Genomic DNA, 16,327 nt, shown 5'->3' with positions numbered 1-16,327 from the left:
CCCTATAGCAGCAACTGTTACCCTGCACATGCCCGATCTTGTTTGATCTTGGAAGCTAAGCAGGGTCAGGCCTGGTTAGTACTTGGATGGGAGACCACCTAGGAATACCGGGTGCTGTAGGCTTATACCATAGTCTTTCGAGACTGAAGGTTGCCAACCTATTTGAGGCATCTGGTGGGCCACTGTGAGATACAGGAAGCTGGACTAGGGGGGCCTTTGTCCTGGTCCAGCGAGGCTCTTCTTATGTTCTTTAAAGTTCTAATTTATTGGCTTTTTCTCACCATTATGACTGTCACCCCCCCCCCTTTTTTGGTCAGAGAATTTGGCTTATGAATACCATGAATGAGGCTGCAATCCTATCCCCACATACCTGGGAGTAAGCCCTATTTACTATAATGGGACTTACATCTGAGTCCCATGCAGAGGACTGGGCTCTCAATAAATCATTTCTTGAGGGCCATAGACTACTTTGTCAGATGCAAAGACCTTTCACGCATCTTCCAAGGTTTTGCTACAACAAACCAACATGACTCTAGATATGCTATATGAATGTATACCTATGCATACAGTATTTATTTTGATTTTAATGGATCTTAATCCCTCCTAGTATCAATGATGGAAAGTTTCTTCAGAACTTCACATGATCAACCTCTTCCTGTCTCCATTCTTGCAGCTGTGCCCTTTTGCACTTTATCCTTTATCCACCCTTTCTTCAGGTTCCCATTTCTCAGTCCTTTACCTACTCTGACCCTTCCTGCCCCCTTCGCCTTTGGAAACAGGCTGCCACAGGGTTACATGGCAAGAGTCAGGGAAATGGAGAAAGAGGAGGAATCAAAGAAGAAAGCCCTACCTGTTAATAGAAGCTAAGAGACATGAATTCCCACTCAGGGAAGGAAAAAAAGCCATTCCCAAATTGGGTAAACATGTTTGGATGATGGTTGGCTGGCTGCAGGATGGTTGGAATGCAATTTTAAATCACCTTTCCCGCATGGGTACCAATCAGTTTAAAAACCTGATACAAGCACATTGAAAAATGTGTCTTCTGTCTTTCACACATTCTGTCTTTCACACATGAACATCAACCAATAGGTACCTTAGGGCCCAATCCTATCCATCTTTCCAGTGCTGACGCATCTGTGCCAATTGGGTGAGGGCTGTATCCTGTGGTGGGGGGAAGTTACGGAGGCCTTCTCAAGGTAAAGGAACATTATTTCCCTTACCTCAGGGCTGCATTGAGGCTGCATCAGCTGGAAAATTTGGATAGGATAGGGCCCTTAGATTCTCTGCCTCCTGGAATCTCTTTCCAATCTCCAGCCAAACTGACTCCCTTCCCTGCAGAAACTGCTTGGCAGTTGGTTTAGTGCACTGACTGCACAATGCTATACAGTACATAGCTACTCAGAAGTAACTGCCATTGTATTAAATGGTACCTACTCCCAAGAAAGTGTATAGGATTAGATCCTCAGCATCTGACAGAGTAATCCTAGGTATGTCTACTCAGAAGTAAGACCCATTGTGTTCAGTGGGGCCTACTCCCAGGAAAGTACACATAGGATTGCAGCCTAAATATTCCAAATGACCTCATCAGCTCAGTCAATGATCCTAGGAGGCTTCACCGCTACATGTGAAATACAGTATAGATGAGAGTGTCCACTGTCATCACTTCCCGTCTATATCATCATATTTTTGTCAAATACAGTATCTCTTTTCTACCTTCTTGTTAGTTTCTTTATTATGGTCACAGACCAGCATGTATTCAGGAAGTATTAAATGAAAAGATCACAGGACTGGTGAATATTTTTCTTTGGTACAGGGCAGTGAGTATGGACACAAAGTTGTTTTGCTGCCTTCTTTGATGGTTTTGTATCGCCTGTTTTCCATTTTCTTTGAATTCACTTCTCTCAGGGAAGAGCTGTTTTTTTATGATGTGTGCCTTTAGCACTGCCAAGAAGCAGCAGCCAGGCTGTTGATCATTCACTTTGTTTGATGTTCCTAGGTTGCTTTTGATTATTCCATCTTACTTTCCGACACCTCTTTGTGTTAACATTGTATAGTCTCCCTTCAAGCCATTAAGTTTTTTTTAAAAAATACCTAATTTTTAATTAATCTGTACTGTCTTTCTCCTTGCTGTGAATTAGCAAAAAACAAACAAAAAAAACCCCAAACTTTTATGTCACCCTAATTACATTGCAGCATTGCTTGTTACAAACAACACTGCTTTTATGATCTTACAGAATGATAGTTATATTTATGCTCAATTCATCAAGGAGTCAAAAAGAGGGATATCTGCTTTCCATAGTAAAAAGCATTTTCTGAGTTATTGGGGGCCCAGTCCTATCCAACTTTCCAGCACCGGTGCAGCCGCAGTGCAGACCCAAGGTAAGAGAACAAATGTTCCCATACCCTTAGGAGGCTTCTGTGATTGCCTCCCCACCACAAGGTGCAGTGCATGCCCCATTGGCACAGCTGCACTGTCACTGGAAAATTGGAGCACTGGACCCTGAAGCATTTAGGTTAGTCCTAATCCTTTTCCCTACATTTTTAAAGCAGCCTTTTATCTAATTTTCTTCTCCTTTTTCCTTAACAGCCTAATCTTTCTCTACGCCTTGCCAGTCTGGATGGCATATGCCGTGGCCGTTGGCAGCTGGCTATGTGCCATGGTTGGCATAAGGATAGCTCTGCTGGCACAGCAGGCAGCTTGAGGGTGGATCAGCCCCAGATGCCAGTGCAACAGCATGCTGGCATACCATGGATATCAGTGCAAATTGCACCAGCAGGCAAGCTAAAACTGGGCAGAGAAGTGAGCAACAACAACAACAACAACAGTATTTATATACCGCTTTTCAACAAAAAGTTCACAAAGCGGTTTACAGAGAAAATCAAATATCTAATGGCTCCCTGTCCCAAAAGGGCTCACAATCTAGCAGGAGCAGGACTTGGATGGGCTGAGGAGAACTCAATGTGTGCTATATCCTAAACCCCCTTCAGGTGACAGATGCCCCTGTCACCAAAAATTCCACACCAACCACAAAACAGGTGTAGGAAGCAGAAAATGCATAGAAAGCAATGAGTAAGGAAAAAAACACCAGAACATCCCAACTCCTGCCATCCCCTCAAACTCACCATCTTTCCTAGCATAGGATACAGAGTCCATCTTGCAGCCAATCACAGCACATCAACCTCAGTACTTAAGCCCCTGCCAGGGAGACAGACTACATCTCAAATGTTAAGACATGTGGCACAGGGCTATGCCTCTCAAGTCTCCTGTCTACACTCAGAGCACAAACTCGGGGAACTCGGGAGAATGAATGAGCCTGTGGAACTATGGAGAAACTATTGAGGAAGTGGCATCCACACAAACAACCTGTTATTCCTCACAACATGTATGGCAAGATACTTTGTTAACGCTTATCTTCTCAGAATTCTCGGTCCCAGGATGACTCCAACCACCGAAACCCAAGTGGAATCTTCACTTCAATACTCCAATAGGAAAAGCAAGGGCAATGCAGCCCATGCAAGTAAATAAAGGAGGGGAGATACACACATGTCTCAAAGCACCGAAGCTGCATCTCTCTCTCTCTCTCCATGTCTCTACCCACCCCCCTGATACTGATCCTTCAGTATTGTTAAGCTTGCATTGTGTTGCCTAACCATCTCTTCCTTTTGCAACAGCTAATCACGAGTGGCCACTCTCTCTTGAGGAATGCCAGGTACACCAACCATTGTGACTGCTGACCAAACACTCATCTGGAGTCCCTGTGTTTTTGAGGACTGCAACATGGAGCTCAGCAGTCATTTTTCACAGAGTTCTAGTGAAACCTCCATCTGGGGGGAAAGGTAAGATTCCAAGCCACTGTGTATAGGGTACTACTGCAGGTGCACCCTGGGTAACCTGGAGGGTACTCCTGCCATGAGTTTCTACTGTGCAACTAAATTAAAATTCATATCCAAATATTGTTTAAATGCCAGAGTCAACAGTTGGAAAGCTAAGAAGAAAGCAGGATTATTACAGTATGATGTGGCATCACCTTCATTCCATTATGAGTGATCAGGATTGTATGTGGTTTTGCTTCCAATTCATCATTTATCTTGTGCTGCAAGTGCACATGCATGAATAAGAAGCATTTCTTGCTCTAGAGAGTTTTGATGTGAACACATAACAAGGTCCATTACAAGAGGGTGTGAGCTATACATCCTCAAGAATATCATTCATTGAGGAGAGGGGAGCCTTTTTGATGGCTTCCTTCGAGACCATTCTGCTTATTTACTCCAGAATCTCAGACTGAGCTCTCCCACCATCTGCTAGCTAGAGATGTTGGGATGTGTGTCGAGGACTTTCTATATGCAAACTCTGTGCTTTTGGCTAATGAGGTTTCCTTCCTTGTTTCCAAGTCATACACAGAGGTATGGAGATCTTTCACATCTCTAGCTAGGAGGTGATTTTCAACCAGAGTAACAGCCCAATCCTGTGCATGCCTAATCAGAGGTAACACCCATTATAGTCAGAGGGGTTTACTCAAGTTATGTGTGGGTAGGATTGCAGCCTAACAGCTCAAAACTATGCAGAATTGGATTGCCGAACAGGGAGCATCATGACAATGGAAGTGACTTCTGCTGTTGCAAAATGGCATTTTGGCATTTTGCTCACATTACTGCAACAGCCAGCAGCAAGCACTCCACCACCAGACCTCACTGTACCCTCTGGACCTGGTAAGTCAGCGGTGGGGGTGGGGGAGGAGGAGGACTGGGGCATAGCTGCATGGGGAAGGGAAGGACTGGGGCATAGCTGGGTGGGGAGAAACAGGGGCAGGGAGGCAACAGGAGGGGGTGGAGTTTATGGTGATGGTACACACCAGATCCTATTCCCCCCCCCCCCGTTCTGATGCTCCCCCTTTTCTCTCCTTGGACATAATCCACCACAGATAGCGTATACACTTAGTGAACTGCAATTGACATTCTGCCTGCTTTAGAATATAATTAATGCAGTCTATCGCATCCCAAGGCATTATCATTTAATGTTGCACAAGTATTTTGCCAAGTTCACAGCTGCCATTGAATAATTGTATCGTTAGCTTCAATCACCCACTGATTGCCATGCTGTTGGGAGGTGGTAGGGTTGAATTATCAGTATAATTATGTTTACTGTTAATAACATAAATTGAATTGCCTTAATTACCTGAAATCAGACATCACCTTCCTTTCCAGAAAATCATCTCTACAGGTGTTTTGGCAGCTGCTGTTGAACTGTCATGCTTTGGTGCCACCTTTGCTGCTACTCACACAAAGAAAAGCTGATTTCTGGAGCTTCTTGTGAAGGAATTGGATGATATGAAGGTGGATCCAAAGGCTTACAGCAATTCGTTTGTGTTTTAAGGACATTGCCCCAGTCAGGATAAAGTTAAAAAAGGAAGAGTTAATGATGAAGCATATAAGCCTGCCCCTCTCCCCAGAAATGAAAACTTGGGGACTTAACTAAAACAAGACTATAGATTGAGACTTCAGAAAGGGAATGTGAGTGACAGACCTACAGCCCAATCCTGAAGCCGGTGGCTCTGCCAGGCGCAACAGCACCATAATGGCTACCACTACATCCAGCAGCACACCGAGGCCATTGTTGGTCACCTCATGGGAAAGCCCCAAGCAGTAGTGGAGCCGGGGGGGGGCAGGGCTGTTAGTCCCGCTTGGCTCCAAAACTTGCTATGTAAGCTGCCCCTAGCCCTCACTCTCAGAGCCTGTCTGGGGGCAAAAGCAGTGTGGAGGAGACGCCTCCATGTTGCTTTTGCTCCTCAGAATGACCCCAAGAGTGAGGGGAAGGGGTAGCTTACACAGGGGTAGCTTTTGGAGCTGTGCAGCACAGCTCTTCCCCTCTTTGGCTCTGCTACTGGCCCTAAGCCCCACAATTGGGCTTCTCAAGTCCACACCAGCTATTTTACTGGCACAAGAGATCCCATGTTAGGATTTCTGGCCCAACGCAGAATTCAGGATCCTGCGGAGCAGAGCTCTGCTGATCCCACACCCCTCCCTCCCCGGTTCCTCCCCCCATCCCATTCCACCCACTCCCATGCTGCAAAACTTACTGCTGGCTGGCATTGCTTGAGCACCAGCTGGCCCTCCACGTTGCACTGAGGCTCAGCTCTTACTGGCATTGGCCCAGTGCCAGTGGCCCCTCCTCTCCAGGTGCCGTGGACATGTTTTAAGGCATGTTTATGTCACTCAACACTGGCTCCAGTGAGTTCTATTTAGAGTTTCCCTTCCTCTGATTGAGGCTCCTTCTGTTTCAGGAAGGGAATCTTTGGAAAAAAAATCCACTATCCTGATATCCACTCTTGTGGAACATAAGAAAAATGTTGTTTTGCACACTTCTGGAAGGCCTTTTACTACAGTGGAAAGCATCAACCACTGCTGGAACGCTAGTTCTGGCTGAAGTAGGATAGGATTGGGTGCAGTTCTGTACACACCTAGGATTCAGCAGGCACTGCTTCCACTAAACCCACCCTCTTCCCAGGCCCAACTTGCCGTCCTCCCCACTAGCGTTGCCACCATGTTCCACCCACCCCGTTCTGCCCCTCTCTGACCATGTATGTGACCTTACCTGGAGTAGTGGGCATCTGCAGTCCATCGCCATGTCAACCTAGCTGCTTACTGGTGGCCAGGCTGGCCAAGTTGCATTTTCAACAGCTGGAAAGTGCATTATGCCAACAGAACGCGTGTTCTGTCGCCATAGCACATCCTTAGGATTCGGCCCTAAATCTGTTGTGCAGCCACATTTGGAATAGAGGTTGAAACTAATTATTCGCGTAGGCTCAGTTCCAAGCACTCACATGGATGGCAGAAAACGCACTATAGCAAATCAATTTTAAAAACAAAGTTTCTTTGCTCCAGTGATTTAAAAACAGCCTTGCTGACCTTTGTGATGTAAGATAAGAGTCATTAAGAAGACAATCCATCAATCAGTCATCCTCCAAGCACTTAGAAAGGCGCTTCACTCAGCCCCTCCCTTCACTAATGCAAAATGATCACTTTTCTTTCACGTGCTCAGGGGAAAGGGAGGTGTCCGCTGGAGAGAGAAGGATTGATGGATTGTCAGCCAGCTGCCCTCTCTCTCTCTCTCTCTCTCTCTCTCTCTCTCTCTCTCTCTCTCTCTCTCTCTCTCTCATTAAGGAGGCTATTGTTAAAGGACTGTTGAGTTTTTTAAACTGATTTTAAAAGGATGCATTTTCCCCCTTCTTCAGGGATCGGCACATTCCTTCTCATTTGCAGGGGCCAATAGTGTTGAGTCAAATCCGTGCATAAAAAATCAGTGTATAAATAGGATGGACCTTTACTGTGTACAGTTTTGGTTGCCACACCTCAAGAAGGATATTGTAGAGCTGGAAAAAGGACAATAAAAGGGCAACCGAAATGTTCATAGGGCAGGACCACCTTCCTTATGGCTACAGTGTTTGGGCTTATTTAGCTTGGAAAATGGGTGATTAAGGGGGGCAACTTGATAAGGAGTCCTATAAAAATTATGCATGCTATGGAGAAAGTGGATAGAGAGATGCTTGTCTCCCTCTCTCACAATATCAGAACCAGGGGTCATCCAAGGAAACTGATTGGCAGGAAATGTCAGACAGATAAAAGGATGCACAGTGCGTAATTAGTCTCTTGATTTCATTGACACAAAATATGGAGACGGCCATTAGCTTGGATGACTTTAAAAGGGGATTGGACAATTCATGGAGGACAGGTTTATTATCAGTGACTACTAGCGATGTCGATCATGTGCTGCCTCTAAAGCCAGCGGCAATATACCTCTGAATACTAGTTGCAGGGGAGCAACGGTGCGACTCTCAATCTGCTTCTTGTGGACTTCCTGCTGGTGGGCCATTGTGGGAAACAGAGTGCTGGACTAGAAGGGTCTTTGGCTTGATCCAGTAGGGCTTTTCTTATGTTCTTACTTGACCTTGGGTCAGTCCCCGTTACTTGACATGGTCTCAGTCTAGCCTACATCACAGGAATGTTGTGAGGAAAAATGAAGGGGAAAGTGAGAAATCCATGTATATCACTTTGATCGCCTTGGAGTCAAGGTGGAAAGGTGTAAGAGTGTGATAAATAATAAACCACATAATGCTGAAGGCATATTTTCATCCTCACCACACTGTTGCCACGTGTAGCAGTTACCCTCCCTCGCAATTGAATTAACTGAACTTTAAATCTTATCATAAACAGCACTTTTTAAAGATCTGTCTCCATTTTTCTTTTTCACCTCTTCCTTCTAATTAGTTTGAGAGATGGGTAGGCAGAGTATTTACCATGCTGTACTATTGACACACCATTTTCAAATGTCTTTTGTTTGTGAATGTCAGACTTAATTAAGCTGCTTTGATGCAGCTTTTACAGAGGGAAGCCTATTTTCCAACCTTCTTTTCAGGTCAAACATAAATTGTTGTCTCGCTCTCACACCCCTCCCTAGCATCATCCAGCCAGGGGTCCTCTCAAAGCATGTTCATTCTCAGCTGGAAAAGCCAAACCAAAACATACCAGGACTAGGATCAGGCAGAAGCATAGCTAGAGAGGGGGTGGTGCGATAAGTGTGGCAGGTGTTGCTGTCCCTGCCCTGAATGGCTCCGACAGCAAGGGGGAGTGGCCGCTTGCAGAGCGGATGCAGAGCCTCATCCATTCATTACACCTTTATTGGCATAAACAATCCATCAAGAAAACAAAATTAAAACATTCAAGGTAGCCACCAATCATTGATCAGGCAAAGAAATACAGAGGAATTTACGCTTTGACCGTGCCTTAAATAAATATTTTGCAACATTTGATGAGCGGCACTCATTTCTCCCATCCAACAAGTACTGGACCAAGTCTGTATCTGAACCATGAAAGTTTTCCAGGAATTGATAAAGAAATTGATGGCGTAAATCAATATAGTGGGTACAATACAAAAGTACATGGGTCAAGGACTCTTTTGAGGTCAGGTTGCAAGAACATGACTGGGGACTCTCCAATGGTCTATTAAATCTTGCTCTTAGTACATTCGTAGGTAAGATATTAAACCTACCCAGCGTAAAGGCTCTACGAATCTGAGGTGAACACATGAACGATAGATAGCTTGAACCCAAATCGGAGGGCCATGAAAGACCAATATTTAGAAGCAAACAAGACTTACGGGCTGCAGCTTGCAAATTCTGTTTCTCTATATCGAATAGTCAGAACTGAGTAAGATTGTAAGCCGCAGACATGGGTAATCTTCCTATCAGATCAGGTGATAAACCTAGGAGCTGTTGTGAAATAAAGTTAGACCAGGGGAAAAAGAAACATCAGCAAGAATATTGGAGAGCATGATGTTCTGATTTGCCTCAAAACCGACCCTTATCCAAAATCTCAAGAATCTCAGCCAGGCCAGTGTTTCAATTTTATGCAGACCAGCTTTGAAGCACAATGCTGCGTAAGGGACGCAGTGAGGTACCACAAAGATCTTATAGAGGAATCTGGATTGAACATGTTCTGCTAGAGTGGAAATTGCTGTTTGGTACCCTTATCTAGATTTCAGCCATCATGCCAGAATCTTGGACTTAAAGATCTGCACCACTGCTGGGATATAAGAATTGCCCCAGGTGTAAAAAATCCACAAAGTAACTTGAACTAATAAATTGCTTAATAGCAGCCTGGTGATGAGGTGACCAAGTATGCCTATGATGAAACAGAATTCCCAGGTACTTGAAAACTTTAACCTGTTCAATTACCTTCCCACCAAAGGACCAAGAGGTAGGTTTCCATTGGGAACCAAAAACCACTATTTTAGACTTCTCAAAGTTTAATTGCAATTTATTGGAAGTTAAGTATTTAATACACAAGTTGATTAAACGCTTCAAGCCAATTTTCGTATGGGACAAAAGCAGCATATCGTCTGCATACAACAGAAGAGGGAACGGTAAATTACCAAATTTAGGGGGATGGATGTCAACTAAGGACAAATGAGGAGCCAGATCATTAATGAATATGTTAAACAGCATAGGGGCTAAGACACAGTCCTTGTCTGACTCCTAAATTAGTAGGAATTGGGGCCTAAAGTTTCCCACATGGTGTTAATTTAACACAGCAGCTAGTCTCCGAGTAGAGCTTCCTGATTAAGAGTCTCTTGTCCAGACCTAAATTGTCCCATTTTAGCCAAAGTAGCTCCCTTTTAACCGTGTCAAATGCACCTTTTAAATCCAGGAAGGTAGCATAAAGATGGAAATTTTTAGATTTGGCATACTTAGTGACTAAATGGGATAGGGCTAAACAGTTATCCAAAATAGATTTACCAGGTAAGAAACCTGTTTGTTCTGGGCCAATAATGTTATTTTGTTTCAGCCACTTGGTGAGCCTGTCCAAAAGGTATTTTGCGTAAATCTTGCCCAGAGTGGATAGGAAAGAGAAGGGGGAATAGCTCCCTGGGTGCTTTCTATCCCCTTTTTTATAAATGGGCATATTGATTGATTGGGTCCATGAGTTGGACACATCACTTCTCATCTAGATAGGCTGGTAGACCGTGCTGCGGAGGAGGTAGCGGTTGTGGTGCATGTCAACACCAATGACATGGGCAAGTGTAGCCAGGAGGTCCTAGAGGCCAAATTTAGGCTATTAGGTAGGAAGCTGAAAGCCAGGACCTCAAAGGTAGCATTCTCTGAAGTGCTACCTGTTCCACGCGCAGGGCCAGCTAGGCAGGCGGAGATCAGGGGTCTCAATGCATGGATGAAACGGTGCTGTAGGGAGGAGGGGCTTAGATTTGTTAGGCACTGGGGAACGTTTTGGGACTAGCGGGGCCTGCACAAGAGGGACGGGCTTCACTTGAACCAGAATGGAACCAGACTGCTGGTGCATAAAGGTGGCATAAAGGTGGCAAAAAGGTGACAGAGCAGCTTTTAAACTGATCCCTGGGGGAAAGCCGACAGGAGCTGAGGAGCATCCGGTTTGGAACTTCATCATTCACCATCCCATATGGATGAGGATGGGGAGGTTAGAGAACAACAAGGTAAAGGCAGAGTAGGAGAAGAAATTGGGAATGGTAGCATAATGGGATGTGATAGAAGGTTTGGCACAGTGAGAGGATGCGGGGACAAAGGAGCTACTAAGCAGCCCATCCTGGGGCATTCCATGTACATGCTTTTATGCGAATGCCCGAAGTCTCCGAGCAAAGTTGGGAGAACTGGAATGTCTGATGACTAGGGAAAACATTGACATAGTGGGCATAACGGAAACCTGGTGGAATGCGAAAAATCAATGGGATACCGCAATCCGGGCTATAAACTCAACAGGAGGGACAGGGAGGGGTGTGTTGGAGGTGGGGTGGCCGTTTACGTTAAGGAAGGGATAGAATCCAGCAAAGTAGAGATTGAAGGCGGGTCAGACTACACCATATAATCTCTGTGGGTTAAATGACCAGGCCCCTGGAGTGATGTTATACTGGTGGTGTACTATTGTCCTCCAGAACAGAAACCAGAAGGGGACCTTAAAATGAGGAAACAGATCAGGGAGGTGACAAGGAGGGACAGGATTGTAATCATGGGGGACTTCAATTATCCTCATATAGACTGGGTCAATTTGTGTTCTGGTAAAGGAGACCGGATTCCTTGACATGTTAAATGACTGTGCCTTAGAGCAGCTGGTCAGGGAGCCCACCAGAGCACAGATGACTCTGGATTTAATATTGAGTCGTACTCAGGACCTGGTTAGAGATGTCAATGTTATGGAGCCATTGGGGAACAGTGATCATGCTGTGATCTGTTTCGACATGCATGTTGGGGAAAGACTCTTACAAATTCTCAAAAACCCTTGACTTTCAAGGGACTTTCAAGAGATTGGGCAAATCTCTCACAAAAACCCTTGACTTTCAACTAGCGGACTTCCCTCAGATGAGGAGGCTGGTTAGAAGGAGGTTGAAAGGGAAGGTAAAAAGAATCCAATCTCTCCAGAGTGCATGGAGGCTGCTTAAAACTACAGTAATAGAGGGCCAGCAGAAGTGTATACCGCAAAGGAAGAAGGGCTCCACTAAGTCCAGGAGGATGCCCGCATGGCTAACCAGCCAAGTTAGAGAGGCTGTAAAGGGCAAGGAAGCTTCCTTCCATAGTCTTGCCCTAATGAAGAGAATAAAAAGGAACATAAACTGTGGCAAAAGAAATGTAAGAAGGTGATACAGGAGGCCAAGAGAGACTATGAGGAACGCATGGCCAGCAACATTAAGGGGAATAATAAAAGCTTCTTCAAATATGTTAGAAGCCTGGGTCCCGTTAGGGAGAAGGGCGGGATAAAAATAAAGTTTTATTATTATTTATTATTATTAGAAGCAGGAAACCCGTCAGAGAAGCAGTTGGCCCTCTGGATGGTGAGGGAGGGAAAGGGGAGATAAAAGGAGACTTAGAGATGGCAGATAAATTAAATGAGTTTTTTGCAGCAAATACCGCTGCCTGAACAGCCCCTCCTGATCAAGGAATTAAGTCAGATAGAGGTTGAAAGAGAAGATGTTTCAGACCTCATTGATAAATTAAAGATTTAAATGAGTTTAAAATGAAATTAAATGAGTTTAAATGAAATTAAATGAGTTTTTTGCAGCAAATACTGCTGCCTGAACGGCCCCTTCTGACCAAGGAATTAAGTCAGATAGAGGTTGAAAGAGAAGATGTTTCAGACCTCATTGATAAATTAAAGATCAATAAGTCACTGGGCCCGGATGGCATCCACACAAGAGGAATTAAGGAATTAAAGAATGAAGTTACTGATCTCTTGACTAATATATGCAACTTGTCCCTCAAAATGGCCATGGTGCCAGAGGATTGGAGGATAGCAAATGTCATACCAATCTTTAAAATGGGAAAAAGGGGGGACCCGGGAAACTATAGGCCGGTCAGCCTAACATCTATACCGGGTAAGATGGTGGAATGCTTCATCAAAGATAGAATCTCAAAAGACATAGGCCTTGCTAAGGGAGAATCAGCATGGCTTCTGTAAGGGTAAGTCTTGCCTCACGAACCTTTTAGAATTCTTTGAAAAGGTCATCAGGCATGTGGATGCAGGAGAACCCGTGGACATTATATATCTGGAATTTCAGAAGGCATTTGACATGGTCCCTCACCAAAGGCTACTGAAAAAACTCCACAGTCAGGGAATTAGAGGGCAGGTCCTCTCCTGGATTGAGACCTGGTTGAAGACCAGGAAACAGAGAGTGGGTGTCAATGGCAATTTTCACAATGGAGAGAAGTGAAAAGCGGTGTGCCCCAAGGATCTGTCCTGGGACCAGTGCTTTTCAACCTCTTCATAAATGACCTGGAGACAGGGTTGAGCAGTGAGGTGGCTAAGTTTGCAGACAACACCAAACTTTTCCCAGTGGTGAAGACCAGAAGTGATTGTGAGGAGCTCCAGAAGGATCTCTTCAAACTGGCAGAATGGGCAGCAAAATGGCATTTCAATGTCAGTAAGTGTAAAGTCATCCACATTGGGGCAAAAAATCAAAACTTCACATATAGGCTAATGGGTTCTGAGCTGTCTGTGACAGATCAGGAGAGAGATCTTGGGGTGGTTGTGGACAGGTCGATGAAAGTGTTGACTCAATGTGCGGCGGCAGTAAAGAAAGCCAATTCTATGCTTGGGATCATTAGAAAAGGTATTGAAAATAAAACAGCTAATATTATAATGTTGTTGTACAAATCGATGGTAAGGCTACACCTGGAGTATTGTGTCCAGTTCTGGTCGCCACATCTCAAAAAGGACATAGTGGAAATGGAAAAGGTGCAAAAGAGAGCAACTAAGATGATTACTGGGCTGGGACACCATCCTTATGAGGAAAAGCTATGGCGTTTGGGCCTCTTCAGCCTAGAAAAGAGACGCCTGAGGGGGGACATGATTGAGACATACAAAATTATGCACAGGAAGGATAAAGTGGATAGAGAGATGCTCTTTACACTCTCACATAACACCAGAACCAGGGGACATCCACTAAAATTGAGTGTTGGGATGATTAGGACAGACAAAAGAAAATATTTCTTTACTCAGTGCGTGGTCGGTCTGTGGAACTCCTTGCCACAGGATGTGGTGATGGCGTCTGGCCTGGGTGTCTTTAAAAGGGGATTGGACAAGTTTCTGGAGGAAAAATCCATTATGGGTTACAAGCCATGATGTGTATGTGTAACCTCCTGATTTTAGAAATGGGCTATGTCAGAATGCCAATGCAAGGGAGGGCACCAGGTTGCAGGTCTCTTGTTATCTGGTGTGCTCCCTGGGGCATTTGGTGGGGCCACTGTGAGATACAGGAAGTTGAACTAGATGGGCCTATGGCCTGATCCAGTGGGGCTGTTCTTATGTTCTTACGTCAAATTCAGTTCTGTAAACTGGATTTTGTTGCTCATGGAGATGTACAGTACTTTTTAAAGTTTTGCTTGGATCTTTTTGTAATCAGCATGATATGATTCAGAACAAAAGAGAAATGGGACAATTACAAAGAAACAATGTCATGCTTAGACTGATATATAATCAGTAAAAATGTCAAACATTAGCTAATGCTCTCAAATAGACAAGTTGCTGAAGGCTGGATAAAACCTTGTGGTGGACTGGATATGGCCCCTGGGCTGCAGTTTGGAGACCACTGATAATGGTATAAAATATGTGCTTGTGCTAGTTTACACCTTCCCTGTTCTAATCTACACTGTTTCTTTGCATGCATTTTCCTTATAGTTCCTAAAAAAGTGAGTGTTCCTATGTGTCACCTTTGCAAAATGATATTATAATGGACTGTACTCCTTTGTAATTGCCCTTAACAATTCAGTATAGAAGGTAGATTATAATTGTGGGGCAGAAAAGTTGAAGTAGTAAAGGGTGGGAGAAGCAGCAACACACATCTATAACACAATTCCCAGTTAATGGTTCCATAAGAAAGCACAATGCAAAGGCTTCAGGCTTTTAGGAAAAGGATTTCCCTGCAACACAGGCAATAGTACTTAAGTAACTGAAAGGAACATTCGTAGCAATCTTAGGCCATTATATTTAATGGAGCTAAAGCTGCTGTGGCTTCCTTTGAAAAGGGAATTGTATTCCAGTGGTGGGTGGAGAAAAGAAGCACATGTTTTATGCTCTGAAGTGCAAGACTGTAGGTGCAGAGAGGCTAATCAAAGTGCTTTACTTACTTTGTACACTGTAATTCTGAACATGGAATTATTATTTATACAAATCACTAGCAAGAAGCAGTGCTGCAAAGGAAAAAATGTGGTGTGCCCACATCATATAGACTTGAGCAGTAATAAGGGGTTTCCCCCTGATCAGATTTCACTTTGTGACTGCTTCCTGGCTTTCCCATTACAATATCCTACTGCATGCTATTGTTGCTGATAGTGAATTAAACTTCCTAGTAAAACATCAAAGAAAACAAAAAGCAAACAAACAAAAATCTCCCAGCTAATAATAAAGATATTGGTTTGCTATTCAAGAGATATCCAATTGATAACAAACTAATTGGTACATGGCTCTGCCTTCATAAGCATTATTGAATATACAAAGCTGTCTTTATATGAGATCAGACCATTCATCCTTTTCGCTTCCTACTGTCTATTCCAACTGGAAGGTGCTCTCCAATGTTTTAGGTTGAATTTGTTCCTCCTACCTAAGATCAAGGCAGCAACTGTTACCCTGCAGATGCCTGATCTCGTCTGATCTTGGAAGCTAAGCAGGGTCAGGCCTGGTTAGTACTTGGATGGGAGACCGCCTGGGAATACTGGGTGCTGTAGGCTTATACCATAGTCTTTTGAGACTGAAGGTTGCCAACCAACCTAAGATCATCTTAAGAGGAGGTACTGGGGACAGTACCAGGGGCCTTCTGTTGTGAAGCACCTGTTTTACCACTGAACTACAGCCCCTCACGAATCCCACATCAGTTCTGGGTCTGAAAAGCAGATGATATGAAGAACAGTGAGAGACCCAAGAAGCCAAGAATTGGCTAGAGCAGCTATTTTCAACCTTTTTCATCTCCTGGTACACTGGTAATGCACTAAAATTGTCAAGGCCCACCGTCAGTTTTTTGACAATTGAGAACACACACTGTGCTGCCGGTGAGAGGCTAACATCCCCCAATGGCCCTACTCATAAATGATCCCCCTATATTCCCATCGCACAACTGCAGACCATTTGTGGCACACCACTGTGCTGTGCTGTGGCACAGTGGTTGAAAATTGCTGGGCTAGAGGATAATCCACCACTGTGAGTTTCCATTAGGGGAATAGTCACACAGCCACTTTCTCTTTTAAATCCATCAGGCTTTGTTAAACAGAGTATTCCCAGCTCTCTTGCCAACTGCTTGCTCAACAAAGATCAGCAA

At 44.3% G+C, this 16,327-nt stretch overlaps 2 pseudogenes; both read left to right on the top strand.

The window, feature by feature from the left end:
- On the top strand, positions 1-123 carry LOC136637909 (5S ribosomal RNA; annotated as a pseudogene).
- A 15,503-nt stretch (positions 124-15,626) lies between these two features.
- Positions 15,627-15,743, top strand: LOC136637789 (5S ribosomal RNA; annotated as a pseudogene).
- The last annotated feature ends 584 nt before the right edge of the window (positions 15,744-16,327 follow it).

Source organism: Tiliqua scincoides, chromosome 1, assembly GCF_035046505.1.
Source record: "Tiliqua scincoides isolate rTilSci1 chromosome 1, rTilSci1.hap2, whole genome shotgun sequence".
NCBI classification, from domain to species: Eukaryota; Metazoa; Chordata; class Lepidosauria; order Squamata; family Scincidae; genus Tiliqua; species Tiliqua scincoides.
This window is presented reverse-complemented; position numbering and strand designations above follow the sequence as displayed.